The sequence below is a fragment of the Rhipicephalus microplus genome, chromosome 9 (assembly GCF_043290135.1).
Source record: "Rhipicephalus microplus isolate Deutch F79 chromosome 9, USDA_Rmic, whole genome shotgun sequence".
NCBI classification, from domain to species: domain Eukaryota; kingdom Metazoa; phylum Arthropoda; class Arachnida; order Ixodida; family Ixodidae; genus Rhipicephalus; species Rhipicephalus microplus.
This window is the reverse complement of record NC_134708.1, coordinates 73,894,720-73,900,719: the sequence shown is the minus strand read 5'-3', so window position 1 is coordinate 73,900,719 and position 6,000 is coordinate 73,894,720. Positions and strand designations below refer to the sequence as shown.

General features: G+C 43.7%; 1 protein-coding gene across 7 annotated transcripts in view; it reads left to right on the top strand.

Annotated features, from left to right (window-relative positions):
- Positions 1-2,094: 2,094 nt before the first annotated feature.
- LOC119164771 (axotactin-like) overlaps positions 2,095-6,000 on the top strand; it is a 245,174-nt gene continuing 241,268 nt past the window's right edge. For 4 of the 7 annotated variants that reach the window (XM_075873841.1, XM_075873836.1, XM_075873838.1 and 1 more), the window contains exon 1: positions 2,095-2,734. The gene's annotated coding sequence lies outside the window, so the exon portion shown is untranslated. The remainder of the gene's footprint in view (positions 2,735-6,000) is intronic. The other 3 variants (XM_075873840.1, XM_075873842.1, XM_075873843.1) reach the window with 1 other exon arrangement.

Here is a 6,000-nt window from a genome sequence, read left to right as displayed (position 1 = left end):
CGATAGCAAATCGAAGCTGCGTCAGCAAGCCATCAATTGCACTAACAAAAAAAGCTAGATTACTTGAATTTACCGGCACATGGTTTTTCTATGTAAAATTGGCTTCTGCTTAGTTTTATTCTGTCTTCATCTTTGCGCGTTGATTGATATGATTGTGATGTGATGTGACAGGTATGTATTCTCGGTACTTCGCTATAAAATTTTAGTTGGTTGGTTGGTTCCTCAACACCTTGGCGCAACCCACCTAGGGTGATAGGCCATGAATGGGACAGTGCCTTGCTTTTAAATTAATTCACTCCTTTAAAGGAAGGGTTGGATTAACTAGGTAATATAGGTAATGTTTTAAAGGTGTTATATTTCTAAACTAACAAAAGAAACCTTCAAAAAGAAAACATAATGATCACACAAAAAAGAAAGAAATCTATACAAAAAACAACTAAATTTATCTATGTTTAGCATTACATGCTTTTAGATTCTCGTAGGAGATTTGTAACAGCGGTAAAAACACTCCTGTGGCTGAAACCAAATGCGACTGCGCCAAATGAAAGAATCACCAGAAGTGTCAAGTTTAAGTCCAACTTTCGTAGGGGTTCTTCTAGTAGTCTTTTCTTTTGACTTTTGAATTTTCGGCATGACAAAAAGTGCTCCAACGATTCACTCTCATTACAACAAAGGCACAAAGGCAACTGTGCCAGAGCCAACCTGTGAAGTTAAAAGTTCAATGAAGGGACTCGACAACGCAGCCTTGTAATTACTATTTCTTCCTTTCTTGATGAACACCACTTTTTCTTCCAAGAGAACTTTATCTGTAGAAAGTCAGATAAAAACAAAGGAGATTTTTCGAAGTTATTGGCCATTGTGCGTTTTTCAAAGTGTGCTGCTGTGATATATTCCGAAGTTTGGAAGCTAGCGCTTGTCCTCGTTGTCCTCTTCGTCCGTTGTCTGCTTTTATTGCGCTCCAGTTGTCAAAAACGGAGAAAAAAAGGGACTCGTTTGTGCTTTCTTTTCTCTTCTGTTCTCGCCCTATTTTTGCTTTGTTTTTCACGCTGTTACCATGTCGAAAATCAAATGGTGCCCTTAGGATTCTTGAGAGAGAGAGAATATATTCAGCTGGTGCAACACAATAACATTTGGAGCTCCTGTAGAGAGAGAGAGAGACATCATGCGGCTCGGTAATTCAGGGCTGGGCAATCTTGTATTTGTGTATTTAACATAATCTGAGATATTCTTTGGGTGTGTAACACAGGGGTGAGTCATTGTGAAATGAAGACATTGTGCATGTCTGAAAGCAAGTTTGTGCGCGATTCGCAAAATTCGAATGGTCGGGGCAAAGACACTATGATGAGAAATGGACCAATGTATCGAGGCATACAAATTGAAAATATCGCAGCGGGTAGGCTTATTATTTTAGTATCTTATTTCTGTATCTCACATACCTAACTTATCTCTGAGTTATATCTCGATACATTGGCCACGTATATTTGTGAGCCCTGCATAAATTAAATGTATTTTGTCCGGCTGTATCATGACACTTTAAGAAACCTGTGCTCACAACAGAGCAATTATCATCACGTGACACGATGGTTACGTCACAAACTGGCGCGAAAGTCGCCCTAGATCAATGTTGCCAGAACGCGAGTGCTCACGTGAAGACTACGGTCTTTTAAACAATGCGCTTTGTTTATCACGTGGTACAGTGCATTAAGATGCAAGGGAGTAAAAAAATGACATAAACGAGTAAATGCCGGGGTGCATCGGTAGTTCATTGCCAACTTAAAAGAGTTACAGATGGGCAACAAGACAGAAGGAAGTAACAACACAAGGCGTTTGGCCGTTTGCGTTGTCGCCATCCTATATCTTGAAAGGTAGTTCTCGTTCTTCAGCACTGCTCTGTTTGATAAAAAAAATGACTAGGTTGTCGCCGTCGGCTAGCCATGAAGACATAACGTGTTTATCCTGTCTACATTTTTGCGCTTAATAACTCTGGCGCCATCTGTGAAGTCTTTTCGTAATCGCACGCGAATCGCGCGCGGCCTGCCGGTTCCGGTCCGGCGCGGCTGTTTCGAGCCGGTCGGTCGTTTCGCCGGCAATCACGTGTTGCCTCCTGAGCTCGAGGTGGCGGCGTCCCCATCGTTCGAGGTCCCCCACCCTGGAAGCCCGCGAGAGAGGAATAATTTTTCTTTTCCCGCGCGACAGATGTTGCGCGCCGCGCGGAGGGAGGAGTTGTACGGCACGCCACTCTCCACGACAACGCGTGTATGCGTAGTGGCCCGCGGCGGCGCAAAGCGTATCGTAACCGGCCGCGCACTTCTCTCAGTGCTCAAGAAGTGAGCGCTGGACGACGACGCCGGATACGCACTTTGCGTGTCGATAACGACTCGTGCGCGTCGTTGTCGCTCCACGGTGGTCTCCGTCGACGACACCAACGCTCTCAGCGGCCGTCCTCTCTCCTAGCCGTCTTCTCCGGAACTTCGGGGGGAACGACGTCCCCGACTTCCGTGCGACCGGACTCCTTCGCAAGCCGATCCTCTGGCTGCGCACGACTCCGAAGTCCACGCCGCGTTGGATACCTTCTTCGAGCCGAGGCTTGGTGTTCTTTTTTTGCTCAGCGCCACTTTTGTTTCCGGAGCATCGTCGACTACCCTTCGAGCGTCCTGTCCTGTTACTGGAGTTGACGTCGATAATACTCCAGTTTAAGGGAGTAAAAAAGCGTCGCCGTGGTTTGACCTGGAAGGTGAGTTTACAAGCGTCTTACTCTTTGACAGAACTAGAAAGGAGCTTGATGGCTTGTTTTCTTCTTTGGACACGATAATAATGACAACCAACAATCAAGCATAAGAAAAATACAGGGGAAGTTATTTGTCAGGATTGTGGCGTAAATGTAAAAAGAAAAAAAAAATAAGCGGACGAAAGACAGCTTACCGGTGACTGGGACCATGGCCGGAGTCATCGAGTAGCGCGTTTGATACTCTCAATTTTCCCCGGCTTCATTGTCTGTTGGTTTTCGGTAATGTTACACTTTGACAGCCTTACGTGGGAACTCGCAGCCAATGGCTGCGTTTGGGAAACTGTATGTGGTTTTATTAAGCGACGCTGGCGTAGCTTTTGGCCCCTAAAGCGGCTTCTCGCACCTATGATTTTTTGAAACTGTTTTGCTCGACAAACGAGAAGCCAAGTGACACAGCTCAAGTGGTTGCGTCGCGGCAAGACGTCGATCTTAATGCGGTTTGTGGTGATGAGTCGGTGAACTTTTCTGGCCATTAGGAAGAAACTTAAGTGACCAATCAGTGCACTCAACAAAGCTTGCCTGTTCCCTGAGAACCGAAACATTGCATCATGCTCGCCTCAGGTAGAGGCTGGAACTACAACTAGCAGTGCCCCTTAGCTCCAGCGAAGGAAGGGCAGTACTATTTTAAAATACAGATATCGACGTACAGCGCTGGGTGCTCAAAGGAAATGCGTGATCTAACAATGACACGTGCGTCATACTGCAAGGATATCAGATTTACATTTAGCGCCGCAAAGTGATATTACTTTTTTTTTCGTTAAATCGTCGTCAAGCAGATTAAGTCAGCTGTTGTTGACTTAATCCAATGTGTATATTGCACAATGTGCTTTTAAGAAACAAAATAGTGAACATGCAGGGAAATGAATCATCTGACAGTAACAAAATGACAGGAGCATATTCAGCGTACCGATCTTGTAGTTGGCTTTTTCTAACCTATCAAAGGAAGATCGACCATTCAGACCTCTCACTCTAAATTTGAAAAAAAAAAAGGCGGAAGCTTTTCATTTGACTTTAATTCTAAGGAGGCGTGATGTTTTGTGAGATTAAACTGAAAATTCAGATTTCGTTTCATGGTTTCTATTGAACACTAGAAACAAATGAATGCTTTGTTTTCAACGTGAATTATCTCTTGTCTTTACATTTCATCTCTTTCTTTTTGTTTTCATTCACACAGTTCACGGAATTTTTTCTCGTAACTGGCGAATCAAAGTTCTTAACGAGTGAACGAGCATGCAGTTTTAAATCTTTGACACGCGTGACGTACACGCAGTACGATGGACAGTTTCATACCTGCAAAAAATTTACATGAATGTATGCCGAGATTCTGGAGACTTAATTTTATGCGAGTGTGAGCGCGAAAATAAATTATATCGTATAATATAACAATTATTCTCAATTAATGCGTTATTGTTTATCTAATAATCGTTCTCTCAGTAATACGATGCTACTTCATAAAACGACTCCGACGACCCACTCAAACCACATGCAATAAGTATCTGCCTGTTGCAAGTATTATGAAAATGTAAACGAAGAATGTTTTGTACTTATTGCCAAAACGCTCTAACTTCAATGGCTCGTTATACATGGTACTGTATTCTGCAAAGTGATCGCGCGAAGCGAGACATCTCACCCGGAATCGTTATTAAGACAGTCATGGTAAAATTGGTATCTCGTATAACGTAAGCTTAGTGTTGGTCGTCCCTTTCTAGTGCACGGAAATGGTATAAGTCGCCGCTATAAGCGAGGACGACGTGTCGTAAAAGAATACAAAAAAGGTCAACTTGTTCGTCACTGCACTGCTTACTATGCTGACCGCAGACAGGCGCACATTTTATAATTGGCTTTTCATTTCGTTCTCCGTCGCTTTCTTCTTGTTCGAGAAGGTGGGAGTCGTTTCGCTTTTAGAAGTTCATGTTAAAGGCCCTTACGGCAGGTTATTTCTATGCGCACAAACTGCACTGGTTGTGGCGAACGCAAATTACACTTTTTTGCTTTCGATTCATGAAGAAGTGGAGAATTCGCACACTCGTTGGGCGATATAGCTAAGTGCTAGCTTTTCGTTTTCTTACCTTCAAGACACCTTTAAGGGGTGTTACCCAAAGGGGGCATGCGGAGAAAATATACAGAATGGCAACCACGTGTTCTAATTGCGATACACTTAACGTATTACACTTTGCAAGTATAAAGTCGGGTAGGTAATGGCGGATGCGCTGTGGCAAAGGTCGTTGCATTCAGATGGTGAACATGAAAAGGAGGAAGAAAATGTCTCGGTGTAGCTGAGCGGACGGGTGACTTGCAAGCTGTTAGGCATGACCGCGGTGCAATGAAATATGCTAGCTGGCGGGGTGATCAGTCTGGATGGTGACGTGAGCTGTAACTTGTGGAACAGAGCTAGCTATACGGTGGCAATGCGAAGATTAAGCGCATCAATTGATAAAGATGACTCTTCTTTCAATGTTAACACACTGACACGATATGAGCGTAATGAGTTTTTAACAACACGTAAGTTAAAATATACAACAGAACCGGTCATGGTCCTTTGTTTCTGTGTTTATACATGAGTTTTGTATTTGCCCTTAATAAAGAGCGGATATGCAGAGGTATGCTCAACGAGCCATTACGCGCCCTATATGAATTGAAACAATATGCCTATTGGTCAATCTGTCTACCGGAACTGACGTCATATTTTGATCCTGTGAAAAAGCTTGATCACACATGCCTATTTGGGGATGCTTGCCCGTGCACTGTTCGTGGCTACCGTCAAACAGTTCTTATGAACTTTTCATGACCTGAACAGATACAAAGGCTCTACAACTTTGCTTTCCTATACAGGGAATGGGGAAATGGGAGGGAAAGAATAGAGAAGGAAAGAGGGGCAAAATAATATGACAGCGCGCATAGCAATGCATGTACGGCGCATGCCCAGAAAGTCATAAAAGTGTGAACAGAGCACGGATCGACTTCGACTGTTTTAGATTAGGTGCACTGCAATCCAAGACGTTACCATGACGTTCTACCTCTGACCGACATCAAAGAACAGGATGGCTCCACCAGAAAAGAGTGGGCTTTTATATTGGGAGACCAGAGGAATATCGATTTGTGGCTCTGTGTGCCGAATCATAGACTACTTCCGATGTACATCGAGGAAACCGGCTTTCACTTACATATTTAATCGTCATTGCCATTGGGAATGCTTTCGAACGAAATGACAA